The 10,405-nt window shown below is 38.8% G+C and overlaps 1 protein-coding gene across 7 annotated transcripts in view; it reads right to left on the reverse strand.

Moving 5' to 3' along the window:
* Positions 1 to 10,128, reverse strand: part of ncor2 (nuclear receptor corepressor 2) — a 93,478-nt gene extending 83,350 nt beyond the window's left edge. For all 7 annotated transcript variants that reach the window (XM_008276717.1, XM_008276720.1, XM_008276721.1 and 4 more), the window contains exon 1: positions 9,862 to 10,128. The gene's annotated coding sequence lies outside the window, so the exon portion shown is untranslated. The remainder of the gene's footprint in view (positions 1 to 9,861) is intronic.
* Between the last annotated feature and the right edge of the window lie 277 nt (positions 10,129 to 10,405).

The raw sequence follows: 10,405 nt of genomic DNA on the forward strand, positions 1-10,405 counted from the left end.
TAAATGCAATCATCACCAGTGCATTTAAATCGTCAAATCTCAAACAGATGAAGTCTGGATAAGCAAAGTTAACATTATTTACTAAGGTCACAAACGCGATAAACTACTTTATAATATTCCATTGTACCGTTATATGTTGCCAGGTGAATTGAACTTGCTACTGCTTATGTTGCAGTTTTACACTCTGTTTATGCAAAAAAAATAGTTCATAGCTGTTATTATGATGGAAATAATTATTTCTTGACTACTGATGCACAAAATTACTCTCAACAGATCCCCCTATTGCTCCGCTCTGTAAGACACAAGGTGACAGCTTTACTCTGTTGTGTAATGCCTCAACTTACGAATCCTTCTTTATTCTCTGTTGGGTCTCTCTTAAAGCCCACCTGATATTCAGCTCTCCATTCTGAGCAGAAGGAAATAAAACTGAGGAGTGCACTTGTCTGCTGAGCTGACCTACTTCCTCCGTACTGCTACTTAATTATTCAAGAGCTTTGAAATGTTCTTCTGTATGGCAGCATGCAACCCGAGTGCCTCTGTTTGCCCCTCATGATAGCAGCCTCACAGAGCTTCCATTTATGCATGAGAGGGTGCTAGTGTGTGTACATTGTGACAGTGTGCATGTGTGTACACTATGGGTGTCAGAAGAACTGATACTTTGGTAACACGTCAATGCTAAAATCCTTAGAATGTGACGGTATTTATTTTCTATGTGGATGCTGTAGGCACAGGAGATACTGGGTGATAACATGCAGAATGGCAGAGACGAGTACAGGTGTCGCAACAGTTCTGCTGTTACTTGTGGGGCAAAAAAAAACACATGAAGTCATGGATATAGATGTCTAGGTTTTGTCCATACATGTTACCAAAATCCTGTTCACTATAGGAAACAACAAGTTCCTTGGTGCAAAACTGCAGGACTGCTGGGTTGTTTCAGTGAATTAGTCCTTTCAATGACAATGTTTGCTTCTGTGTGTGCAAATGTTCCACCAAAATGATCCCCCCATCACTATTTTGCAGAGGGACTGTTGCAGCATCCTGGATGAACGTGATTGGGTAAAAGAAATACAAACAAACCAGAGCGGACAAGTTATAGACGACTAAAGGCCAGAATGCAAACCTCAGCAATTAGAGCAAAATCAGGAAACGTCTCAAACTTATCTAACCAGCTCAAAGACAGACATCTGGATGTGCACAGAGTCCAAGATGAGAGTGGCAGTTGTCTAAACTTTATATGACATGTCATCAAAATGCTCATATCCTGATATTTACTGCAACAGCTGGCTCTATTGCAGCAATGCTCCAAACACAACATTTAAGGCCAATATAGCCAATATAGTAGGCTTCTGTTGTTACTAGGGATGTCCCAAGTCCATGTCAAGGATCAGGATTGGTGCTGATTATTTCATGTTTTTGGACTTACTGGCATCAGCTCTTTTCTAAGCCCGACGCTCTATTCACAAAGCCTCACATTAGGATGCATTGGATGGGGCAATAAGGTAGGACAGCTAATGTACAACGCATGTTCTGACATGCATGTAGAGAATATAGGATTTTGCTGCCTTTGACTCCTGCATAGCATATGCAAGAATGTTACTGTCATAGTGCATTGCAGAGCTATCCAAGTTAATTAGTCAATTTTCATAACTTTACTGTGTTTACAGTGAGTTTTATTTAAGAAAATGGTACCTGATTAGAATTACATATCAGCAGATACTAAATATTAAATTAGTTTCACTGTATCAGGGGCAAAACAGGACATTCCTAGTTATGACTGTTTAGTCTGTCAAAACATAATTTGTGTGTTACCACACTATGCAGCAAGATTTTTCTTACTAAGAAGTTTATTTTGAAACGCATTTATGTGACGTATTATTTTTATGTTGACTTTGACATCGAGACTTGTGGAAATTTCAACAGTATTGGTAACAACGATCCAATTTCTGGTTACGTGACATCCCTAGTGTACACTGCCAAACACTAATGTCCATACAGGCCTGTGTTATTTACACAGGCTGCATAAACAAAACATCCCACCTAAATTTGATACACTAGGTTGAAGGATGAATTGTGGCTGAATTATGGACAGAGAAAGATTTTAGTGGGGAAAAACCCAAACATTACAAAACACAGACCAGATGCATTCAGAGAACTAATTTGTTCCAAAGTGAACTGTCATGGATCTAGTGTGCATGTTAAGACAGGAGTCTCCAACACAAGCAAATCACAACCTGTAATTACACCTTCATACCTTTCACTGTTACATGTCACACGTACTTCCACTGTAAGATCATCAGCCCTGAGGTGCTTGCCCTTGGCTGTCATCATTAACACAACATGCTTCAATGTCAAAAAAAAAGAGAAAAAAAACTATGCTGTAACACTTATTGCTAGCAGAAAACTTAGGCTAATCATAGAGACAAATAAAATGCTACACAGCTGTAATCTACACACAAACAAGAGTAATGTTCTATAACATGCTGTCATCAGCGTTGCGTAACAGAGTCAAGTGAATCACTTACCACAGAGCCATTTCTAATCTCTGCTAATCCGTTGTCTGGCTCTCTTTTAGTGTGCTTAAATATGGGTGACTGGTTTTAATAGGAACTCCATTTTATAGTCAGTGAGATGAAAACAGAATGCCTTATGGATGATAAATTACTTTAACTTTGAACAATAATACTCAAAACAACTTGCAAACAAAGGGATATTGTAAGAGCTTTTCAAATAAGGGTCTTTTGGAACACAATAAGGTCTGAAAAATAACTGTTTGTGGCACATTAACAGAGTCTTATTTGAACAATCAATTATCTTCTTAGTTTTATCAGTGAACCAAAAAAGGTTCATTAAGCAGCTTAAAAGTCAGGGTTTGATTGTGTTCTCATGTATGTAAGGTGCAGCTACAGATAAAGACCCTGACTAAATGAGAAATTCAAAACACTTGTTACAAAGTAGAGGTTAACCAACAGCATTTGGACATGGGATACATTCCCTTTATTAGACAATTATATCAAAGTAACTGAACTTAGTTCAGTAACTGGCATTTATTCAAGTATTTTCTATTGAAGCATATCATAGCAAGTCCAGGCCTTAACAAGACGTTCTAACGCATACTTAATACAACAGAAACATCTAACACTGTCAAGAAATGAAAGCACAAAACAGCAGCTGTTTAGACTACTGTTTAGACAGAGAGGTCGTGTAATCAGTGGCTTTAAAAATAGAATGTTGCGTGACTGGTTATGATATTTTACTGGTGCAACTTGTAACTAGTGCAAATTTAAACTATTTACTGAAGCAGAATATATCTGTGTAGGAAAAAGGACAGCCAGTGTTTGTGTACACAAAGTAGCATAATCTGTGTTCAATGCTAGCTTCATGAGCAAAATATATATGACAGACAACCAGGCACGTCTAAAGAAAAAAAAAAAGAGCAAAAAGCAAACATAAACTAAACTTGAATTATACTTAGTCTTTCATCTTATCACAAAAATGTCTTCAGCAGCAAAGGCTTCAGATTAAAAAAAAAAAAAAACATATCAAAACACACACAACAGGTAGAAGCTTAGCACAGTGACTGCCACGTCAACTGACATGACAACAGGTATTAGTGCAGTCTCTTCAGCAAAGATTACACTGGAACTAAAGCTTGACAACAGGGTATGCAAGTCATCCACACAGAAGCCAAATGGAACAGCAGTAGTCTAAATACTGTTTTAAAAATTGTAAATGTTTACAGAACTCACAGATAGCTCTAATACGAAGTTCCTGAAAGAATTAAAAACATCTTTAAACATTTTACAGCAGCTGTTCTTTTGACAATCATATTCACAGAACACTAGATTCATTTCTTTAATCAAGGTGCTTAAAAATAGATTATAAAAAAGTAATCCCTGTAAACAAAAGATAGGAATAAGCAGGCTTTTTTTTTTTTTTAATCTGTAGCGGTATGAACTGCACAGTTAGCATGTGAAGCTAAGAATTAAAACAGTTCAATTCCACATCTGAATTACCTGAGGAATGAGTGTCGTATTAATATTTTTTAGATCTGAATTGCTGATGCTTGTTAGGAGTGATACGCATCTGGGTGATAAACTCTGCTGCCAGTGAAGACAACTTCAAAGAGGAAAAACCTTCAATCATTACGCATGTTTAATTGTGATGGGGGTTTTTTTTACATCAAGGGTCAGTCTCATTTCACCTAAGCTAGTGATTATGGTTTTGAAATGGTTTATTTTATGCAGTACACTGCAACAATAAAATAAAAAGTATAATAATAAAAGTCGAAACATTCGTCACTATGATTTGACTTCCAATTCACTCAAATTACGAGGTCTCACAAACATGCAAACAAAATTATAGTGAATTTAAACTTATTACATTTTATTATTTCAAGCAGCATAACAAATTCCTGGAAGGATGGATAAATCCTGTCCTCCTTTTGAGCTCTGCACAGTGACAGATGCAGAATCAGTCTGACCTCCAGACCCCATTAACCCCTGGGCCAGCAGCCCCAACATACCCAACCCCCATCCTTTGGCGACTGCATCTCCTCAACTGCATCTTAAATTTTAAAAAGAAAAACAGGGCTATTTAAGATGAAGGCAAAATCTTGAGGCTGTAGGCTAATAGCTACTTACAGGACCTGCATGAGTTCTACATGGGCCAATATAAGAGACATTTTCCTCAAATAACATGTCACAACCACAGTTTTTCCATTTGGCAATCCCAGAAAATAGTACAACTGTCTAAGTTCAAACCCTGTGTAGCCACTGGAACTGAGGTGGCACTGTGTCCAGTTCAATGGCACTTTGATTGTGAGTAATTTGAGGCACAGCAACAGACCAGCTGTGCTTGATCGTAATATTCTACCACACTGAGTCACGCATAACATTCTCCACACACAAAACCTACCAGGTGCAGTCCACTAGTGAGCAAGAAATGCTAGACAGCTGCTGTTACTCATTCAGTGAGAGGGAAACTGGGTGGGAGGAGGGAATGCGCCTGGGAGGCAGTTTCACGGCGACTGCTTCATATTTCCCTCTTAGGTTTCTGCAAGTTAACTTAAGGGTTCATAAAGTGCACCACATACCAAAGTTGCGTCCTTTCCCGAAAATCGTTGCTTCATGCGCTGTTCTTGCAATAAATATGAATTTCAGGTTGTGTGTGAACTGCTAATTATTGGAATAGTTACCATGATTGAATTTGAATAAAGTAGAACAGCTGAAATTTTATACTCAGATGCTGATTATTTCTGTCTATGTAAATTACAAAGCTGAGGTAAATGTTGATTTCCGATTCAATTTCATATCCAACCTACTTATCAGCATCCAATATTCAGTTTGGCAATTCAGCCAAGGTTACATCTGATACAAAATAGCATGTTATGGCCCTCGATGCCAAGCAGACACGCTGAATTGTGTTTTTGTGGCCAAACCAGCCCTTAACATCTGTTCAACATGTTAAATTACAACATATATGTGTATGTTAGTTTCAAGCTGGGCATTGGCATACCAAGGCATACTAAAAATCAAGCCTTAATCGGAATAAGAAAAAACATCAAACAGCAATTACATTAAGAAGCCTTCTTTCATTAGAACCACTCTTCTCACAAAGCTCTTGCCTCCAGGCTATGTATGGTTCCCAACAAGCTTGTCAGATTTACAGCTTTTGAAGCTGCAAAACCTGAACCATTTCTAAAGCCCAAACATAACCATTTGGTTTATGGGGCTTGCTGTCAGCACAATATGGTATGATATGAAGCACTAAGGATAGCTCATAAACTCAATTGAGGATGAAACAAGTAACATAACAGCTTCCAAGCTAGTTACTTGCACAGGCTAGCCATTAGGAACAGGTCACATTCACCTAATGACAGACAAGAATTGTGCAAAACAGTTCCTCAATGTTTCACATAATTGCACAAAACTGTTTCCTAAAGTGTCGGAGCAGAATGCTGGTATCTGTCAGCAGAAAACAGTGTCATGCCATTTAAAAGTGTCACAAGCAGGACAATGGTTGTATATACTAGTATCTACAACGGTGGCATATATCACTGGAACAATTGTAGCAGCAATGAAGTTCGAGATCTTATGACAGAGTTTTCATTACTTGCTCATAAGCGTTAATAAACAACAACGATCAAATGTACAATAAAACTATCATTATTTTAAAGGGGCTGGGAAATTTCTCTTCACTTTTATTCTTGCTTTTTAATACTCAAATATATTTCTATCTGATTGCTGGGTTAATAATTAGATCCATTGAGCGCACTGCAAATAACAGATAGTTCCAGATCCACCTAAAAGTGGCAACTTAAGACATTTATACTTTTGAGTGACAGGCTTTTGGAATTTTAATGGAAACCTTTAATTTATGATGATGCAATGTGCTTTGTCTTCCCACAAGAATTCACTGCGAGGATTCATCTTTCACAGACAATAAAACGAGCGAGAACTTTCCCCTTTCCAGTTTCATAACTGTGTTGTGTTTCATAATACGAGCAGAAATTGAACTAGCAGTGAAACGGTCTCCCTGAGGCACCACGCAGAGCACGGGATTATCTCTGCCCCCATTACCCTTTTGGATAAGGGGGAGATATCTCCTCACTTGCTTTTAACTCTTTACAATCCAAATTGCTAAGCTGACACTGTACTCTACTCATTTGAGTTCTGTGGACTCAAGTCAGCAATGTCATACCACTGAGGATTATTAGGGGACTTTGTGCTCTCTAGACTGCCACATCAGGTACTGTGACTGCATATTATACTTAAATACTTCATGTTGAAGCACCAACAAAACGGTTTCTATATTTGTAGATTGGTAAGTACCCAAACCTGCCACCACCGGTGTGACTCCAAGTCTATTCTTTAGTCATTTATTTTCTTCATCTGCAGTGAGGTAACGATGGAGAACTTTAGGGTTGACAGTAATAATTGATCATTTCTTTGTTGTGGTTTATATCAATATGATAACATAATAGTGATGTTACAAATTCTGAAATGCAGGAAGGAAAATATATGTATTTAACAGCTCTAGAATTAGGAATATACACTTTTTTTTGCAAACTTGTTTCTAACAACCTGGTAACTTGCAGACCTTATCTTCTGACATGAATCACGTACTGTAAACAAAAGCCATAAGAACAAGACAGCATACTTTTGAGTCCTTGAGACTTAAGTGTTTGGAAGGTGCAGGTCTTTTTAATAAACAGCACTCTGGTATCATGCATCCTCTCTCCTGTCATCTTCTCTCTGCTGCTGGTATGAAGCAACACACTACTCTACAGGTATTGTTGGTTGAATAGGGATGGGTAGTCTCTGTCTCAACTGATACATATAATTTGCTATATTTGGTCATAGTTAGTTCAAAATTTAACAATTTGCTAACAAGCATAGAGACAGTGGCTAAAGAAGGGCCACAGGTTGATTGTGGGGGGATTGGTCAAATTGTTGTTTTTTTTGTACATTTATGCTGTGGTTGTTCAACAGGTGTTTGATAAATTGCCTCTTGTCTCTGTTCCCTACTTGAGGAAGTTATAAACTGAAATCTGTTACATTTCTGGATTACCTGGAGCCTAAAACTTTCATCCTTCCTCTTTTTTGTCTTTATCAGGCAAGCATTACCATAAAGGTAATAAACAAATACCAAGCAGTGCTAAACACAGAGCAAATGTTTAACCTAACTTGTTGGTGTTGATGTCAAATATCAGAAATACAAGAGCTGCTACTTTTCTCATAATGTGAATCCCACAATTGTCTGCCCACAAAATGTGTACATGCATTTTGAACCTGTGATTCAGGCACAGTACTGGTGTCATATATTCTGATAGTTCCTCTTGGCAGAATATTCAAAATCTATAAGTTAACACAACGGCATGCAGCAACACAAGGTGCCACAGGTAGCAAGGTTCCTTCCAATATATTCTTTCATTGTGGGTTACACCATCACCTCAAACGAAGCCCGCCCCTGCTGACATCACAAAATGTGATACACTGATGATATAAAACACTAACCTTCAGGATAGAAGAGAACATGCTCCATTCAAAACAGCATACGTAGTTCAATGTGAGTGGATATTGTTTATAGGTCATCAACTACAACGTGGATCACGAGATGAGCTGTGTCAAGATCATGGCTTACCACCACAGTCAAACTATTTCCTGGGGGAAACCCTGAGTTACATAATCAAACAAGACAGTTCAGCAAAGTCACTCAGCATGTAATTTACCACTAGCTATGCAGTCTGTTATGGTTTTATGTTTACAAGTTTTGGGATATGCCACTGCATGACACAAGTTCATTTACGTCCACTGTGACGACTGACATTTAGGTAAGACGTATTACGAAACCTGGGCACACAAAACTGAAACTATCAACATAACACCAATGGTAAGATACAAAAGATGTTTTTTTTAATGTTTAAAGGAACAGTCACAGTAAGAATAAATCTCATTGCAGTACCAAAAAACTGTGTTGTTTGATTGCTAATGAATAGCGTAAACCCACCACAAGTGTCACAAATTAAAAAGAAGTACCTTCTCTAAAACGTCCTCCACAAAATACAACTATTTAAATACCACAACAAAAAAGGCACTGCTCAAACAGAAAATCAGCTTGAGAAAACATCTTTTGAATCATATCTGTAACTTATTGCCCAATCTATCCAACCAAGGTGTGGAAGTCCACGGGATACATAACTAACACTGAGCTGTTTCTCAAGAACACATTCAACACAGAACAAATGGTAGTCTTTCATGTACTTTGAAGTACAGCGTTTTCATGAAACTGTGGGTGTCTGTACAATGCCAGACGTTGTTTCATACAAAACACAATACTGAAAGGCTTTGTCACAATTTAAATCCAGTAACGTTCATGTTCAGAGGCACTGATAATGGATCCGGATATGAGCTGAAACTTTTAAGTGTCAGGCAAAAAGTACAATAATATGCCATGGATAAATACATAGGTATATAAGGGTGACACAATTGTTGGATAACCATCACTATCAGTAGCAATTCGTAAAGTGATCCACCGAAAAATGAAACAAAAAACACGTTATAAGTAAAGAAAGGTTCACAGCCACAGTCCTACTCCAGCAAGTACACTGTCACAATAGCGATGCATCAATCTGAGGCAGACAAACATTAACGTTAACTCACCAACGTTTCCATTTACTTGTGTAGCTTTTGACATCAACCTGGTTAGACAACGACAGTGAGCTAATCTTTGCCATCACCCATCTGACAACAAATCAGTGGGCTACGCTAGCTACCGATACAGCGCATTAAGTCAACTTCATCGAAAACCAATGTTTACAAACCGGGCGCTTTTGTGCATCGCTAAGTTAGCAGGCTAAATGACTTAGCCAGATAAAAGAAAAAAATGTACTAGTACACAGTAGAAAGTTGACATTAATTATTAACGATAAATACTGTTAGAAATGGTTGTGAAATAGCGTCTTTATGGCGGCAACGCCAAATTCAGTTAAATAAAACAGGCGTTAGCTACTTGGCAGTTCTGACAGCTAGCTTAGGGAGCTAGCCCCGTTAGCTTTAGGCTAGTTAGCTTAGCCTAGCCATGTAGCACGTGTTCCTGATTTATAAAATAATTAAGTAGCTGACGGTAGCCTCTCAACTACGAGTGTTGTGTTGAGCCGAGTAACCAGCTAGTCGAACAGTTCATCAACATTTCATTTCCTAATGTTTTTTCCAACCGTGTAACTGTATCGTAACGTATAGACTGGAAAAGGTCAATACTGCTATGGATGTTTCTCCTCCAAAGAATAGCCGGACCCCGTCATCCAACAACAGAGCAGACCCCCCCAAACCAACGGACAGCCAGCGATGGAAGCTAACTAACCTTAGCGGCGGGGCAACAGAAACCATTCGGCGGTGTTATCGTACAGTAGCCAATGTCCCAATCCTCGTCAATCGTCCCAGTTTAGCTTAAAGATCTTCTCGCTTCGACTGAACGTCTCGCCCCTGGATTAATCCACATGAAAGAAGAGTTTTCGTTTTCATTTGTTCCGCTAGCGGTTTTCAGCTATGTCGTGCCTGTTCCTGCACAACACAGTGGTCTGGTACTACTCCCTGAGCCGCTGCTGCTGCTGCTGCTGCTGCTGCTGCTGAGACCATAGCGGGGCTGAACCGCCTCTCTCTCTCTCCATAGGTCCACAGGCTCTCTCGCCCCTCCTCTTTACTCAAGGACTGCACATTTCCCATGCCCACAACAAATTCAGTGTAAATAGTGATGAGGTGTTAAAGTCAGTGATTTTCACAAGGCACCACAGCACAAATCTGGTTCTGAGGTTTGTGTCCTTGCTAATCTCTGCATATTAGCTCGCATGTCTGATGTGTATTCATGCTGCGGACCTTCACATATTTCTGTGTATGCAAACATGATC

The sequence above is a fragment of the Stegastes partitus genome, unplaced genomic scaffold, assembly GCF_000690725.1.
Source record: "Stegastes partitus isolate 25-593 unplaced genomic scaffold, Stegastes_partitus-1.0.2 Scaffold79, whole genome shotgun sequence".
In the NCBI taxonomy this organism is placed as follows: domain Eukaryota; kingdom Metazoa; phylum Chordata; class Actinopteri; family Pomacentridae; genus Stegastes; species Stegastes partitus.